The following is a 17,589-nucleotide window of genomic DNA, read 5'->3' on the forward strand; positions in this document are numbered from 1 at the left end:
ATTTCTGTGGAGTCTGTCGTGATTTTTCCATTCTCATTTGTGATTATGTTGATTTGTGTTGACTCTCTTTTTCTCTTAATAAGTTGGGCTAGAGGCTTATCTATTTTATTTTCTCAAAGAACCAGCTCTTGGTTTCGTTGATTTTTGCTATTGTTTTATTCTTCTCAATTTTGTTTATTTCTTCTCTGATCTTTATTATGTCCCTCCTTCTACTGACTTTAGGCCTCCTTTGTTCTTCTTTTTCCAGTTTTAATAATTGTGATGTTAGACTATTCATTTGGGATTGTTCTTCCTTCTTCAAGTGTGCCTGGATCGCTATATACTTTCCTCTTAAGACTGCTTTCGCTGCATCCCACAGAAGTTGGGGCTTAGTGTTGTTGTTGTCATTTGTTTCTATATATTCCTTGATCTCTATTTTGATTTGTTCATTGATCCATTGATTATTTAGTAGCATGTTGTTAAGCCTCCATGTGTTTGTGAGCCTTTTTGTTTTCTTTGTAGAATTTATTTCTACTTTCATACCTTTGTGGTCTGAAAAATGGGTTGGTAGAATTTCAATATTTTGGAATTTACTGAGGCTCTTTTTGTGAGCTAGTATGTGGTCTATTCTGGAGAATGTTCCATGTGCACTTGAGAAGAATGTATATCCTGTTGCTTTTGGATGTAGAGTTCTATAGATGTCTATTAGGTCCATCTGTTCTAGTGTGTTGTTCAGTGCCTGTGTGTCTTTACTTATTTTCTGCCCGGTGGATCTATCCTTTGGGGTGAGTGGTGTGTTGAAGTCTCCTACAATGAATGCATTGCAGTCTATTTCCCTCTTTAGTTCTGTTAGTATTTGCTTCACATATGCTGGTGCTCCTGTATTGGGTGCATATATATTTAGAATGGTTATATCCTCTTGTAGGACTGAGCCCTTTATCATTATGTAGTGGCCTTCTTTATCTCTTGTTACTTTCTTTGTTTTGAAGTCTATTTTGTCTGATATTAGTACTGCAACCCCTGCTTTCTTCTCACTGTTGTTTGCCTGAAATATGTTTTTCCATCCCTTGACTTTTAGTCTATGCTTATCTTTGGGTTTAAGGTGAGTTTCTTGTAAGCAGCATATAGATGGGTCTTGCTTTTTTATCCATTCTATTACTCTATGTCTTTTAATTGGTGCATTAAGTCCATTTACATTTAGGGTGACTATTGAGAGATATGTACTTATTGCCATTTCAGGCTTTAGATTCGTGGTTACCAAAGGTTCAAGGTTAGCTTCTTTAGTATCTTACTGCCTAACTTAGCTCGCTTATTGAGCTGTTATATACACTGTCTGGAGATTCTTTTCTTCTCTCCCTTCTTATTCCTCCTCCTCCATTCTTCATATGTTGTGTGTTTTGTTCTGTGCTCTTTTTAGGGGTGCTCCCATCTAGAGCAGTCCCTGTAGGATGCCCTGTAGAGGTGGTTTGTGAGAAGCAAATTCCCTCAGCTTTTGCTTGTCTGGGAATTGTTTAATCCCACCATCATATTTAAATGATAGTCGTGCTGGATACAGTATCCTTGGTTCAAGGCCCTTCTGTTTCATTGCATTAAGTATATCATGCCATTCTCTTCTGGCCTGTAGGGTTTCTGTCGAGAAGTCTGATGTTAGCCTGATGGGTTTTCCTTTATAGGTGACCTTTTTCTCTCTAGCTGCCTTTAAAACTCTTTCCTTGTCCTTGATCCTTGCCATTTTAATTACTATGTGTCTTGGTGTTGTCCTCCTTGGATCCTTTCTGTTGGGGGTTCTGTGTACTTCCATGGTCTGTTCGATTATTTCCTCCCCCAGTTTGGGGAAGTTTTCAGCAATTATTTCTTCAAAGACACTTTCTATCCCTTTTCCTCTTTCTTCCTCTTCTGGTATCCCTATAATACGAATGTTATTCCTTTTGTATTGGTCACATATTTCTCTTAGTGTTGTTTCATTCCTGGAGATCCTTTTATCTCTCTCTATGTCAGCTTCTATACGTTCCTGTTCTCTGGCTTCTATTCCTTCAATGGCCTCTTGCATCTTATCCATTCTGCTTATAAATCCTTCCAGGGATTGTTTCACTTCTGTGATCTCTTTCCTGACATCTGTGATCTCCTTCCGGACTTCATCCCACTGCTCTTGCATTTTTCTCTGCATCTCTGTCAGCATGTTCATGATTTTTATTTTGAATTCTTTTTCAGGAGGACTAGTTAGGTCTGTCTCCTTCTCAGGTGTTGTCTCTATGATCTTTGTCTGCCTGTAGTTTTGCCTTTTCATGGTGATAGAGATAGTTTGCAGAGCTGGTACAAGTGACGCTGAAAGAGCTTCCCTTCTTGTTGGTTTGTAGCCTTTTCCTGGGAGAATAGCGACCTCTAGTTGCTTGTTCTGGGCAGCTGTGCGCAGACAGGGCTTCTGCTTCCTGCCCAGTTGCTTTTGGGTTTATCTCCACTGTTGCTGTGGGCTTGGTCTGGCTGGGGCTGTTCCTCCAAAATGGTGGAGCCCCGTTTGGAGGGGGAGCGGCCAGGAGGCTATTTATCTCCGTAAGGGGTCTCTGTGCCCCCTGTTGCCCAGGAGGTTAGGGTGCCCAGAGATCCCCAGATTCCCTGCCTCTGGTCTAAGTGACCTGTCCTGCCCCTTTAAGACTTCCAAAAAGCACTCTCCAAACCAAAACAACAACAGCAACAATGAGAGAGGGAACAGAAAGAAAGAAAAAAAAAAAAAAGGAAAAAACAAGTGATTTTTTTTTTCTTTTTTTCTGTCCTCAGGTGCCGGTCTCAGGCACCCGCTCACTGGTCCTGCTGCCCTGTCTCCCTAGCACCAGGGTCCCTGTCCTTTCAAGGCTTCCAAAAAGCACCCACCCACCGGTCCCGCAGGGAAGGAACGCTCGATATTCTTTGTCCTCAGGCACTGGTCCCAGGCACCCGCTCACCAGTCCCGCCGCCCTGCCTCCCTAGCACCAGGGTCCCTGTCCCTTTTAGGCTTCCAAAAAGCACTCGCAGAAAAGAGAAAAAAAAAAGGAGAGGAAAAATGCGCGATTTCCTCTGTCCTCAAGTGCCGGTCTCAGGCACCCGCCCACCGGTCCTGCAGGGAAAAACGTGGGATATTCTTTGTCCTCAGGCGCCGGTCCCAGGCACCCGCTCACCAGTCCCACCACCCTGCCTCCCTAGCACTGGGGTCCCTGTCCCTTTAAGGCTTCCAAAAAGCGCTCGCCAAAAAGAGAAAAAGAAAAGGGGAAAAACGCGTGATTTCCTCCGTCCTCAGGCATCGGTCTCAGGCACCTGCCCACCGGTCCCGCAGGGAGATACACGGGATATTGTTTGTCCTCAGCCACCGGTCCCAGGCACCTGCTCACCGGTCCCACCACCCTGCCTCCCTAGCAACGGGGGCCCGTCCCTTTAAGGCTTCCAAAAAGCGCTCGCCAAAAAAAAAAACCGCTCCGGTTTCTTTCCACCCGCCGGGAGCTGGGGGGAGGGGCGCTCGGGTCCCGCCGGGCCAGGGCTTGTATCTTACCCCCTTCGCAAGTCGCTGGGTTCTTGCAGGTGTGGATGTGGTCTGGATGTTGTCCTGTGTCCTGTGGTCTCTATTTTAGGAAGATTTTTCTTTGTTATATTTTCATAGCTCTATGTGTTTTTGGGAGGAGATTTCCACTGCTCTACTCACGCCACCATCCTGACTCCGCCCCTCCTACATGTTTAGTTTTTGAAGAAAATGTTTTCTAGAGAGTCTGTACCATTTTTCTTTCTCAACAGCAGTGTATGAGTGATTCAGTTTCTCCACAATCTCCCCAGCATTTGCTGCTGTCATTTTTATTTTGATAATTATGATAGGTATGTAGAGATAGCATGATGTTAATTTACATTTTCTTAATGGCTGGTGATGTGAAAATGTTTTTGAGTGCCTATTTGCCATCTGTATATCATCCTTGCTGAAATGTCTGTTCATGTCTTTTCCTCATTTTCTAATTGAATTGTTTGTTTCTTTACAGTCAGGTTTTGAGAGTACTTCATATATTCTAGATTCTAGTTCTTTCTTGGATATGCAGTTTGCATTTTTTCTTATGATATGTAGCTTGCTTTTTTATCATCTTAATGGAGCCTTTTGCAGAGCAAATGTCAAAACTTTGATGAAGTCTAATTTATCAAATTTTCATTTTGTGTATCATGCTTTTGATATCAAGTAAGTCTAAGCATTCTTTGCTTATCCCTGGATCTTGATTTGCTTTTAATTTTTCTTTCTAAAGTTTTAAAGTTTCATGAGTTACATGTAAGTCTGTGATTTGTTTTAAGTCAATTTGTGTAAAAGTTGTGAGACTTAGATCAAGGTTCATTTGTTTGGCCTATGAATATCTGACTCCTCCATCACTATTTTTTGAAGGGCTATCTTTCCTTCATTGAATTATTTTTGCTCCTTTATGAAATAAAACCAGTTGGGCATATTTGTGTGGGTCTATTTCTGTGTTTTCTATTCTGTTCCATTGCTATTTGTGTCTCTTCCTGCACTATTACCATGAAGTATTGACTATGGTAGCTATATAATGTCTTAAAAATGAGTATACTGATTCCTACCACTTTAATTTCTTTTCTCAAAATATTTAATCTATTCTAGTCCTTTTGTTTTTCCATATACATTTTTAGAATAATCTTATCTATATGTATAAAATATCTTGCTGCAGTTTTGTTAGTAGTTGTGTTAAACCTGTATGTCATGTTGGGGAGAGATGACATCTGTGTTGGGTCTTTCAATCCATGAACATGGTATATACCTCACCATTTATTTAGATCTTCCTTGATTTCTTTCATCAACATTGTATAGCTTTCAGCATACAAGCAGTGTCCATGTTTTTTAAGATATATGCCTATTTCATTTTTTGAATGATTTTAAATGATGTTGTATTTATAATTTTAATGTTTACATGCCCACTGCTAGTATATAGAAATACAACTGATTTTTGTATGTTTATCCTGTATCCTAAGACCTTTCTGGACTCATTTGTTAGTTCCAGGAGATGTTCTGTAGATACCTTGGGATTTTCTGTGCAGATAACTATGTCATCTGAAAATAGGGACAGTATTACTTCTTTCTTTCCTATCTGTATGCCTTTCCCCCACTTTCTTGCCATAATATGTTGGCTAGAAATTCTAGCACTATGTTGAATACAAGTGTCATGAGAGTGGACATCTTCCTTATTCCTCATCTTGGAAATCATTTTTACCAGTAAATATAATATTAGTTGTAAATGTATTGTTGATGTTCTTTATCAAGTTTAGGATGTTCTCTATTCCTATTTTTCTGAGAGTTTTTTAAAAAATCATGAATGGATGTTGAATTTTGTCCATTGTTTTTCTGTATTGAATGATATGATAATATGATTTTTATTCTTTAGCCTATTGACTTGGTGAATTAGATGACTGACTTTAGAATATTGAACCAGCCTTGCATCTGTACAGTAAACCCAACTTGATCATGATCTATAAGTTTTTCCTGTTATTGAATTCTATTTGCTAATATTGTGTTAAGGATTATTGTGTTTATCTTCATGAGAGATACTGGTTTGTAGGTTTTCTATTTGTACTGTCTTTGGCTTTGGTTTCAGGTTGTTACTAGCTTTGTAAAATGAATTGGGAAGTATTCCTTTTCTATTTTCTGTCAGAGAATGTGTAAAATTGGTATTAATTCTTCATTAAGCATTTGGTAGAAATCTCCAGTGAAACCATCTTGATATGGATACTTCTGCTTTTTATTATTTCCTTCTTTCTGCTTGATTTGGGTTTCTTTTGCTGTATTTTCCCCTAGGTTCTTTAATTAGCAGTTTGTATTATTGATTTGAGACTTTTCCTCTTTTCTAACATACATATTTGGTACTATAAAATTCTCTCTCAACACTGCTTTAGCTCTGTCCCACTAAGTTTGTTATGTTGTATTTTCATTATTGTTCAGTTAAAATGTGATTTTTCTTGATCCTGTGCTGTTTAGTGTCCAAGTGTTTGGAGATTTTCCTGTTATCTTTGTTGTTGATTTCTGGTTTAATTCCATTTTGGTCACAGAGAATACTGTGTGTGATTTTAATTCTTCTAATTTTGTTGAGGTTTTTTTTTTCCTTATGGCCCAGGATATGGTCTATCTTGTTATATGTTCTGTGAACACTTGAAATGAATGTGTATTCCTCTGTTGTTGGGTAGAATGTTCCATGAATTCTGATTAGAATCTGTTGGCTGATGGTATTGTAGAGTTCTTTTATATCCTTTCTGATTATCTGTCTGATTATACTATCAGTTATTGATTGAGGGGTGTTGAAATCTCTAGCTATACTTGTGGAATTGTCTATATCTCCTTTCAATTCGGTCAGTTTTTGCTTTACGTATTTTGAGGACTTGTTGTTTGTTATGTTTACATTTAGGATGCTGTGTTTTATTGGTGAACTTATCTTTTTATCATTGTCTAATGTCCCTCTCTGTTACTGATAATTTTCTTTGTTTTGAAGTCAACTTTATCTGTTATTTATATAGCCACTCCTGTTTCTTTTGATTGATATTTGCATGGTATATCATCTGCCATCTTTTTACTTTCAACCTTTTACTTCCATTCCTACTATTTACATTTAGTGTAATTATTGTTATGGTAAGGTTTAAATCTGGCATTTTATCTTTTTGTTTTCTGTTTTTTTCTCCCTGTTTTTTCATCTGTTCTTTTTCCTGCTTTCCTGTGGGTTTCTTTACCATTTTGTAGAATTCAGTTTTGATTTACCTATAGTGCATTTGAGTGTTTCTATTGTAGGGTATTTTTAACGGTTGCTTTAGGTAGTACATTACACATACACATTGTATTAGTCTGTTGATATCATGATTTTACCAGTTTTGCATAAAGTGTTAAAATCATACCTCCCTTTCTGTCTCTTTTCTCTCCTCTTTTCATAATAAAGATGTCTTAAGTATTTCTTCTACATACATTTAGAGCCATATCAGACAGTATTATAAATTGTGTTTTAACAATCAAACATAACTTAGAAGACTCAAGAAGGAAAATCTATTGTATTTACCTATATTTTTGTTTAATATGTTCTTTCTTTTTCTTCTTTTATGTCGGAGAAGTATACTACTACCCAACCTCTACTGTAAGGTTGGCAGCCCTGAGAACTCCTTTTGTAATGTAGCATGCTTTGGATGTATTTCTGTTCCCAGTGGAATGAGGAGCAGACATTTCCACATGCAACCTATGTTCCTTCTAAGGCACTCCATCACCCCTGTGTAAAATGACAACAAGGTGAAAAAAATGTTTTCCTTGGAACCTGCCATTTCCCTCAGGAATCCTCACTGGCTCATGTAACTGATTTATTCTTTAACCCTGTGTGGGGACTTGGCTTTTTTGTTTATGTAAATTTTGATAAATACAACCAGTCTGCCCATTTAGCTATTGTCCCAGCAGGCACCAGAGAGGCAAGTTTGTCAATGGTAAATTCACATATATAATCTTAACATACTTACACTAACTTGTTTAATATGTGCTATGCTGACAAAGAAGTCTCCCAGGTAATAAATGTTGAATGCTTGGAAATGAATTAGACTTAAACTCCAGCCAGCACTTAGCTCCTGAAGCCAAGCTTTGGGCAAGGAGATAAAGTGGTTGTTTGCTATTTTTTAAAACTCTGGATCATTTGTTAGCTAGATAAAGAAACATAAAAGTGATGTAATCTCTTTTTAGTTAAGTTCTCCTTAAAGAGAAGTTTGATTAAAAATAAAAAATGAATACTTTAGCTTATTTTAGGATAACAGTGTTTATATAGTTATCACATATGTAAATATATCACAATAAGGAAAAGGCCTCATTAATTTCAAATGATTTTCTCAGTGCTGTAGAAAAACCCAGTCTATTTGCTTATATTTATAAGGAAATATAATTGGCATATAACATTGTATTAGTTTCAGATATACAACATTATGATTTGGTGTATATATATATATATATATATATATATATATTGCAAAATGATTACCACAACAAGTTTACTTAACATCCATCCCCACACATAATTACAGACTTGTTTTTTCTTGTGATAAGAACTTTGAAATATTCTCTTAGCGACTTTTAAATGTATAATACAGTATTGTTAACTATAGTTACCATGCTGTACTTTACATCCCCAGGACTTATTTATAGAAACCCAGTCTTAATAAGTAAAAATGTTTAAGTATGGACTATTTGAATGGAATATGTAGTGTTAATACTTTGAAAAATATTAATTGATGAAAGATTGGTAATGAAAAATCCTGTCAAATTGGCTTTTAGGAAAAGACTAGAAAATTGTCATTGCTGTAGTCAGTGGTGACTGTGGGTAAAATTGCAGTATTTCCAGAATCTCTTGCATGGACTTAGTGTATCTCCATATCAATAGGTGTTTCCGAGGAGTGGAGAGAAGTAGTCAACCTCCATAGGTAGTTACAAGGGCAAGCGAGGGGCTTATGGAGAGGTTAGGTGGAGCTCTACTTCTGCAGCCTGGTCAAGAGACACGGGAGAGCAGAAGTGGATGACAGCTTGTAAAAAATAAATGAGTCTCTCCCACTTTATTTCTCCCTTTGACTGATTTCGGTTTCAAAGGTATTTTGCCCCAGGATTTTCCTGCCGGAGTTACAGTGACATACAAGGAAGTTTCTCAAATACTGTAATTTGGTTACTGAATTAAAATGATATTTCATTTATCAACTAGTGCCACTAATTTGCCAAGAAAGCCTTCTTTTTATGGTTGGAGTAAATTCAAACTTTCAATTAGAGTATATCTGAACCAACAGATTCTCAGCAGTGGTACTCTTGACATTTTGGGTAGGGTAATTCTTTATTGTGTGGAGCTGACCTATACATTGCAGGAGGTTTAGAAGCATCCTTGGCCTCAACCAACTAGATGCCCATAGCAACCATGCCCATTCCTCAAGTGTGACAAATAAAAATGTCTGCAGTAATTGCTTAATGTTCCCCAGGGACAAATTTGCTTCTGTTTGAGGATCACTAGTCTAAATTATTGGAATATCCAGAACAGTGTAGTAAAAAAGACTAAGTCTTATTGAACACCTGTTCTACAGTTTACATGAGAGAAAGGATGCCTTTCAGTGTCAGTGATGTCTTTGTAGACCAAATTTGATTGTATCTGGGAAACCTCCATTTTCCTGCTCTTTCCAAGGAATGAATTTGGATGACTGTAGCAGACTATTTGGTTTACATATGCTTCCATTTTCCTCTTTTCCTTGGCTGGGATTATTGTCTTCTCCAAGATAAGTTAGAACATAGTATACCCCGTTATACTCAACATAATAGTTCAAGAATACCCTTGTTGGCTAAATACATTGTTGATTTAATTACTGTAGCTTTGAATAAAGGGTTTGGATATCTTCTTTCTGAATAAGTACCTTATTGACCTTTTCTGTGTAGCCCTTTATCACCCTAATGACACATTTGCTAATTTCAAAAAAGAGTAATTCCCTTCCTAAGGCTGAAAATTTTAATTAACTCTTTTCAATCGAGGGAGGATTTATAAGTCTTTGCCATTTGGGCTAATTGCTCATTCCAGGCTTTTAATTGTTCCCTGGCTAATTTCTTTTAAAGAGGCATCTGAACTAGCCTTTCTTTTGTTCATTAGGTGCTTGGCAGCTTCCCAAAGTAAGCAGGGAAGGGTTGACATCTGGCATGTGGTACTTAGTACACTGGGGATTTTTGCCATCTCCTGGATACCACTCCTGCCCCCTTTACTTCTTCTAGGTCCAGGTTTCTTCCTCTTAGGATGTGCCTTCCTTTTTAACTAGGCTAAAGACTTAACTATGTCATTAGCCTCAGATGAGGCTCAGGCTAGTGAAAATCATCAGCTTTTATTTTTGCTGGGTCTGGTTGAACCATTTTGATGTAGACTAAGAAAATGGGCAGTGTGGGACATGTTCAGTATAAGGGTTAAGTGGGTAGTGTGTGCTTAAGTGACCAACCATTTTGGTCTTCCTGGGACTGAGGGTTTTTCCAGGACATGGGGCTACTACTGCTAAAATGAGGAAAGTCTCAGGCAAATTGGAATGAGTTGGTCACCTTAGGGATACTATTATAATCCAGATGTCTCAGGATTCAGCAGCCTGTGAATCCAAGTGTGGCAGCATAGTCATCATTACCTAAAAATTGGTAGCTCTGAGTCCCTATATCATAAATGCAGGAACTTGGTCACCTGCAAGTCTCTCAGATTTTTCTAGGAGTCTTCAGGCAGTGCCTCATATGTTTTCAGAATTGAGGGCTCTTCTTTCATTTTCCTTTCTTTCTTTAACTTTCAGCATTGGCCTGCAGCTTGAAAACTGCCTAAAAAGCACCACTGTTGTTGGAAGCATCTGTAGAAACACTGGTCCACCCCTGACCTGACCTAGTCTTCGTGCTGCTTTGATGAGGGTAATTTCTCCCATGGAGGTCCCAAGGCCTTCAGGCTCTTCAAAGTGCCCAGAGAGTCACAAGGTCTTTTGTGCTTGGTTTGCCTTCTTCAACACCCCTTCCTCCAGCTCTCCTTCTTCCATTATCCTTTTCACCCACCTCTACTTATTCTCAGGTATTCCTGCACCTACAAAATGGAGGACTAAAAACCCCTATGGAACACCACCTACTTCATGGGGGTGTGTGGTCTTACTCATCTCACCCACTTATTCAGAACCTTTTCTGCTCAGCCAAACCACTGCTGTATACAACCATGGAGTGGGAGGATTAGCACCTGGTCAGGAGTTTCCTCTCAGCCTCCAACTGCTTAATGAAAACCAGTATAGGCTTTCCCTAGCTTATGGCATGAGTCTGGGCCTTTGCCCGTCAAATTCAGAGTTATCAGGAAGTCATCTGGATGGTGGCAGGAGGTCAGGGCTGCTGTCATGTGCCACATGAGCGTTCAGTGTTGATGAGAACCGATGGGCTGCAAAGTACTGAATTACAGGGTAAGTGACCCAAACTCTCATTTCTTCACTAGCCACCCCAACCCTAAGTTGAGTCATTACCATGTCTTTTGTAAAGACAGTAGGTGCAAAACAAGTTATCAGAAAAAATTTGGTTGCAAGTAACATAAATTCAGATTCAACCTGATTTAAACAAAGAGAAGATTTATTATCTTGTATAGCAGTCAGTCCATCAGTAGGGAAAACTGCTGAGTTGATTGACTCAGTGCTTTAGAAACATAGACAAGAAGCCAAACAAGTCTTTACCTGTCTGATAAGTAATCCATGCGTTGTTTCATCTTTAGGCTGGCTTTCTTCCTGCTCACAAGATGTCCACCATTAGTAACTGGGAAAACATGTGCCCATGATTTCATACATTAGGAGAAAGAGGGAGAGGAAGAGATTGGAAGGCAGAGTGAGGGAGGGATGCTTTCCTCAAATATGGAATGTAAATTCATTTAATCTGATTGGGTCAATTTTGGTCATATGCCACCCTGTGATCAGTAAGAGATGCCAGGAAATGCCATGTATTGATTTATTTAGACTAATCAGAATCTATGCTCAGAGTTTGAAATGGGGTGAGCTTCTTTGAATCATGAGAGGTGGATGAATAGTTTAACAGAACTGGGATTCCTTTAGGAAAGAGGAAGAAGGGAATGGATGCCGAGTAGCTAACTGACAGAGTACCCTACACAAACGATTCCATTTAATGCCATTTTTGTATCCCTGTGATGGGGTTGGTAGTACAGGAACTTTGGTAATATTCTTACAATTTGGCAGCTGAAGAGTGCAGAATGAATATGTATTGGAGTCCATTGGACCGGACTTTGTGTCATGGGTTTGTTCTCTTCTCACTGTCTGACTTCAGATAAGTGAGGTAATCTTCCTTTTACTTTTGTTTCCTTATCTGTTAAATATCTTAATGCTACTGACTATGGAACATTGTTGTGGGTGCTAAAGATACAATGTTTGTAAACTATTTATCATAGAGCTGGGCACATGATAAGCATTAAAAAAATGTTAGAATTTCTGCCCTTGACCCACGCCTAGACAATTTTGGAATATAATTGTCTACTGACTGCCCATCCCACCCATCTTGGCCACTCTCAGCGACATGTGTTTGCAATTCTTCCTTTTTCCAGCTGCACTGCTGGACTGTCGTGGGCCATCCAGGGGGTCATCAGTGAAGGTTGTATGTTGAGCAGCCCTTTCCAAAAGGTGGAAATTAATGGTGTGATTGTACCCCTAAACTATGTGATGTCTGGTGGTTCAGTCTCTCTTTGTGGGTGATTACCCTACAGTGTCCAGCTTCTTGAGTACCTGATCCTGGAACAAGCACAGGTGTGGCGTTAGAATGCCTGGATCCTGCCTTTCTGGATGTGGAAACTGATATTTGAATATCTCTGAGCATCAGGTTCTTCACAGTACAATTGTGATAATAAAATCTTCTCTTTTGATTATTTTTTGATATGACAATAAATTAGGGATATCTGGTCATCTTCTTCCTAGCCATGTCACTCCTTTTCTCCTCTTACTAATCAAATATTTAGGACATTCTGTGGGTGATAAAAAGTAAGGGTACAGAGATAGCTAAGATACCTAGCTTTATGAAAGAGTGACTTTTGTACTTTCATCCACTTCCCCTACATCCACAAATCTTGGGTGAGTAAAATAAAATAAACGAGCACCTGTTTCTCCAGTTACATCTCTCTGAAGGGTGCCTGTCAGTGCTATTGCAGCTCTGTTGGCATTCAGCAGCCCTGAGCCTGGTTTCAGTGGGTCCTGATGTTGAGGATGAAAGCACTCTTCAGAAGGGGGAGGTCTTGTTCAAGGTCACACAGATTTAGGGCTTTGTTCTCAGCCTTATTGTCTCCTGACCAGCTGGTGAAGGTAGGGCTCAGGCCAAGGCTCTGTTCTCTCTAACACATGGCTTCTCCTCAACTTTCATGAGCATGTCTTCTCTATTTTCAGGGCACTCACTATTTAAAACTATGTCCATCTCTTCTTCATACCTGTAATTCCACTAGCTGAAGTCTATATATATTTAAAAAATCACCTCTTTTGGCTCTTTGGTATCAGGTTGTTGTAGACAGAGCATGGAACTGCTCGAGTGAAGACCTCTTGGTTCTTATTTCAATACAGACATGGTGAGGGATCTTGGACAAGTCATCTTTTGTGCCCATAAATGAAAGTGAAAGTCGCTACCTTTTGCCTTGTCTTCAAAGAATATGAGAGGGTGTAAGAAAGAAAGAAAGGAATGCACAGGGGAAAAGAAGGGTTCTGGGTTGGAATTCCCAAGGATTTGGTGTTACCAGTCTCCTTTGTGCAATCTTAGACAAATCCTCACATCTCTTTGTGCTTCCATTTTCCCATTGGTAAAATAGAGATAACGCTAAATATTTGCCTTCTTAATCTAATAGGTATATGGGAAGAAGCCAATAGAGCTATTGCAGTTGGGAGAGAAGAGAAAATATGGAGTATGTGAGATAATGTGTGCCTAGAGGTAAGCACTGAGGAAGAATGAATGGGGGATGAGTGTGTGAGGTGACATCAGTGGATGCAAATAGAGTAGGAGCCTTAGGGATCCCAGCCTGGCTGTCTCAGGAGGTAGAATTGTGGTATAACACACTAGTTGGAAAGAGGTGAGAAGAAGAGGGGATATCTATAATGCTCTAAAAAGCAGAAGACAAGAGGAAAGTTATTCCAGCCTGTTTGAAGTTGGCAGGCTGCTTTCCTTTAGGTTAAGGTTGATCTAAGAAGGAGAGAACAAAGGCCATCAGTACATAAGGGGTAAGATGGAGAAGACAAGGAATAATGAGCAATCTTTGAACCATCATCAGGATAAAGTCAGAACAGAGGTTATCAATGGGCTATGCTTTAGGTTCTTAGACTATACAAACCAGTGGAATCCCTTTGAAGTCAGGGGAGAGGAAAACCCTGCTTGAGAATGGCACTGTGTGCCTGGAAGCTTCCATAGACACTTTTACTTATTGACCAGAAAATTCACATGGCCACATCTAGCCACAAGGGAGATGGGAAATACAGCTATGTGCCCAGCTAAAATTTCTATTACTGTGGATACTGGGGGACAACTAGAAGTTTCAAGGATTAAGTAAGACAATGTATGCAAATTAATTAGCAAAGTGTCCAGGACAGACTAGCCACTCAGTCTGTGTCACTATTGTTTCCACTCCTTCATTACATCAGGAGCAGAAAAAATGCATACCAAAAGAAGGATCGGGTGGGGTCGGGGGACAGCTGAGCTCTGTGCTATTTTTGAAGCTCTCAGGAGAGAAGTTTCTTCTGCAGACCTGGTAACAGACAAGGAAAGGAAATAAGAGTTTGGTCAGAGATAGGAGGCTTATAGCTGCTCTTTTAGGTTTCTGTTCTGAAAATTGGTGTTTCAAAGACAGATAATGAATATGAAAATGTGCTAAACTGGGACAGGAGAAGAGGGTAGAGATAAGGCTGAACTGTATTTAAATGTTTTAAGCAACTTTTAGATGTATTTAAATTGCAATTTAGGAACATTTTTTTAAATAAAATTTTGAGAGAATTAGGTAATATGTGTGAAAGGCTTTAAACTCTTAGGAATGGAGCTATTCAAATCTGAAATGTTGGCATTAATAACAACAATAGTTTTAGTATATGTCAAGCACTTTTTGCCCTTCAGAAGACAGGGTTTTTATGAACGCAGGAAGAGTGGTGGTAGGAAACTTGAGTTCCCAGTGCAGCAGACCGCCCTTTCCTCTGAGCACACTCATAGAGGACACGGTGACAGCCTCCCAGCCCCCACACCGTGGGTAACCCAACAGCCCCAGGATCTTCCGGAGAGCTTGTACTTTTTTCCCCTTTCTTTATCTGGGGCAAAATGGAGGATTAGCTGCTCCTTAGTTAATTTCACTTTTTATCACTTTCTGTTTCTCTGTTTCCTTTCTCTTCTTCTTTACCAGGGGAAAGAGGACATGCCCCTTTACTCCTCAGTTTCCTTTTCCTCCTTTTAGATCCTTTAAGGAGTTTTGGCTCTTGCTATAGACCTAATTTTGATTAGCAATGCCAATACTTTCTCAAAGTCTCTGTTTTTCTTCTGCAAAAATGGGTAGTAGTGCCTGTCTCTAGTGTATGCTCAGAACGAGGACTCTGCTCAGGCCAGGGGTGGAGGGAAGGCTATTGGATGTGGAGGTGGGAAAGTGTTTGCTACTCACTCAGGCAGTTATTTTGGTTGAGCCATTTACCTTCTTTAAGCTGCAGCTGGCCTATTTTTAAAAATAAGTAATGATTCAAAAACACACGAAGAGGGTATTTGTAAGGATTCAATAATGGATATGAAAGTTCTGCAATATCCACAAGGCTCTATACAAATGTTGTTATGTTATTATCTTATGGGGTTCCAGTTTGCTAGGCAAGTGGAAATGTAGGAGTACACTGTAATCAATCCTACTTGCAAGTGCCAGCTTGTTTGCCCCTGCAAGCGGTTTGCCCCTCTTGAGGATTAAGGATGTTTCATAGAGTCATCCATTTATTTAACAATTCTAACATATTTTTGTGTGTGTGCCTATGAAGTATAAAGTGCTATCCTGGGTACTGGGCACAATCCTTTGCCTTGTGGGGCTTAGTCATGTGGGAGAGACAGATGATAAATAAGCACGCAGACAGTTAACTTTATAATTCAAAACTGTGGTATGCTATGAAGGGAACTCACAGACTGGGCTGTGGTAGAGAGTTCCGGGAGGTGGAGGGAACTGCCCTGTGCTGGCCCTCGCCGGGACGTGGCTCTCAGAGCTGGAAGGAACCCTGAGACGTTGCTGGTCTTTCCCGTCATCCTTGGTTGGTCCTCCACTGAAGTGTTCCAGACTCAGGAGAGCTTTTTAGAAAAGCTGCCCTCAGCCATTGCTTCTTTGCTGCCTGCCTTCTGCCCCATTCTGGGCAGAAATAACATGATGCTTCCCTGGCCTTGGCCCTAAGCCTGTGCCCTGGGATTCACCACCGCAGTGTCTGCTACCACCTCCAACAGAGGACAGAGACTGCTTATTCACCAGGGCAGGGCCCTTGCCTAAGCCTGCACCCTGCAGTAAGTGGGCCAGCTTCTGGGATGCCAGCTCCCAGGCTTGCAGGCTGAGTGAATTCCTGAAACAGTGATTTTGGGAGCTGACTAGGTTTTCATCAGGAAGCTGGTGAAGCCTGCTTCCTTCTCATGCATGCCTTATTGGGACAGCCTGGCACTGAGTCAGGCAGCCCACTCAGTACCTACCTTCTGGACCAGGCACAGAAGTTGCTGGGGAGCCAGCTGGAAGGAAGCCCTTGGCGTTCATTTCCTTTCTCACCTTTAAAAACTATGCCCTCTGAGACAGAGCAAATAATGACCATGAAATAGACCTGGGTAGTCACATGTAGGGATGAAGGGTAAAATATAAGTGGCAGGTGTTTACATGATCTTGCTACCCTGGAAGCCTAATGATCCCCCAGGGCTGGGAAAGAAGACAACAACATGAGAGGCTGTGTTGGGTAGAGAGTTGCGTCCTTTGGACTCTGCCCCTAACCAGATGGTGACTTTAGGCAAATCACTTCACCTATCTGGTCCTAGGTCCCTTGTTTGTAAAACAAGCAGGATGGGCTAGGTGATGTCATTAGACCTTTCCACATCAAATAATGAGATTTTATACAGCATTCCACGTGTAATTGTTGAAAACAATGTTTTCGAGTCTCAGTTCTTTCTTTCTCCTTTTCCTTCCTCCTTTCCTTCCTTCCTTTTTTTTTCAAGTGGCCAGGAAAGGGAAGTCAGAGGCTGGTGAGATAACGTCATTCCACAGATGCTGTAGGTTGATGACTTAAATACTTTGTGACTGATGTTTAGTTTCTGCAGAACTGAAACCCCCAGTCCCCAAGACTGGCCTCTGGCTTCTTCCTCATTGGTGGGTTCAAGAAAGTGATTCAGTTGTTCCTCCAATCATCAGTGGGGAAGGAAGAGGAGGGGAAGTCAGGCGTTGGGTGGTGTGGATAATGAAGGTTCCTGTGCCTGGGATTCTCACTTGGCCCTGGTTGCCTAGCTCACTACACACGTGTGGGCAATGCGTTGTTATTGACTTTATATAAAGAGCCTTGCCCAGTGCTCTGGGCGACACAGTGACATGGCTGCAAGGCTACAGGGAAGCAGAGCAGAGGCTGGAGCGGTGGTAGCATCGAGGACAGAGACTGGGATGACTTTGCGGGCAGAGGGGACCAGAGGCAGAGATCAGCTTGCTGCATGCAGACTCGCTTTGAGTGAATGGGATTTTAGTGATTGACCTGCCACCCTGGAAATAAAGTTGGGTATAACTCTTTCACCCCAAGAACATTCTACTGTCATTTCTTTGGTTACATTGAATCCATAGTAAACTTGCCTGGGGCTGAAACCCATTGGCAAGAGAGGTGGACAGGCCAGACTGGCAGTGGGGAGTTGGAATTGTTGGCATCTATGCGGTTGATCCATGTGCCTGCCTGACATCACCCTCTTCATACACTCTGCTCTGTGTCCCCTCCTGGAGGGTGCATCACTGCAGGCTTCTCTGCCAGCCTGGAAGGTGGAAGGAGAGGGAGGTCAGGGTACTTGTTTGTACTCCCTCATGCTTTGGCACCTGGTCATGTCCATGACTATGGCTCTCGGACAACTCCACCTCCACGGGGCTCTGG

The 17,589-nt window shown here is 40.6% G+C and overlaps 1 long non-coding RNA gene and 1 other non-coding gene across 2 annotated transcripts in view; one reads left to right on the plus strand and one right to left on the minus strand.

Annotated features, from left to right (window-relative positions):
• The window catches only part of LOC140843661 (uncharacterized), a 247,928-nt gene that overhangs the window by 28,787 nt on the left and 201,552 nt on the right, over positions 1 to 17,589 (plus strand). The window lies entirely within an intron of this gene.
• On the minus strand, positions 7,064 to 7,198 carry LOC118969707 (small nucleolar RNA U109). Its single transcript, XR_005053792.1, has one exon. It is a non-coding gene; the product is annotated as a small nucleolar RNA U109 (small nucleolar RNA).

This window comes from Manis javanica, chromosome 1 (genome assembly GCF_040802235.1).
Source record: "Manis javanica isolate MJ-LG chromosome 1, MJ_LKY, whole genome shotgun sequence".
NCBI classification, from domain to species: Eukaryota; Metazoa; Chordata; class Mammalia; order Pholidota; family Manidae; genus Manis; species Manis javanica.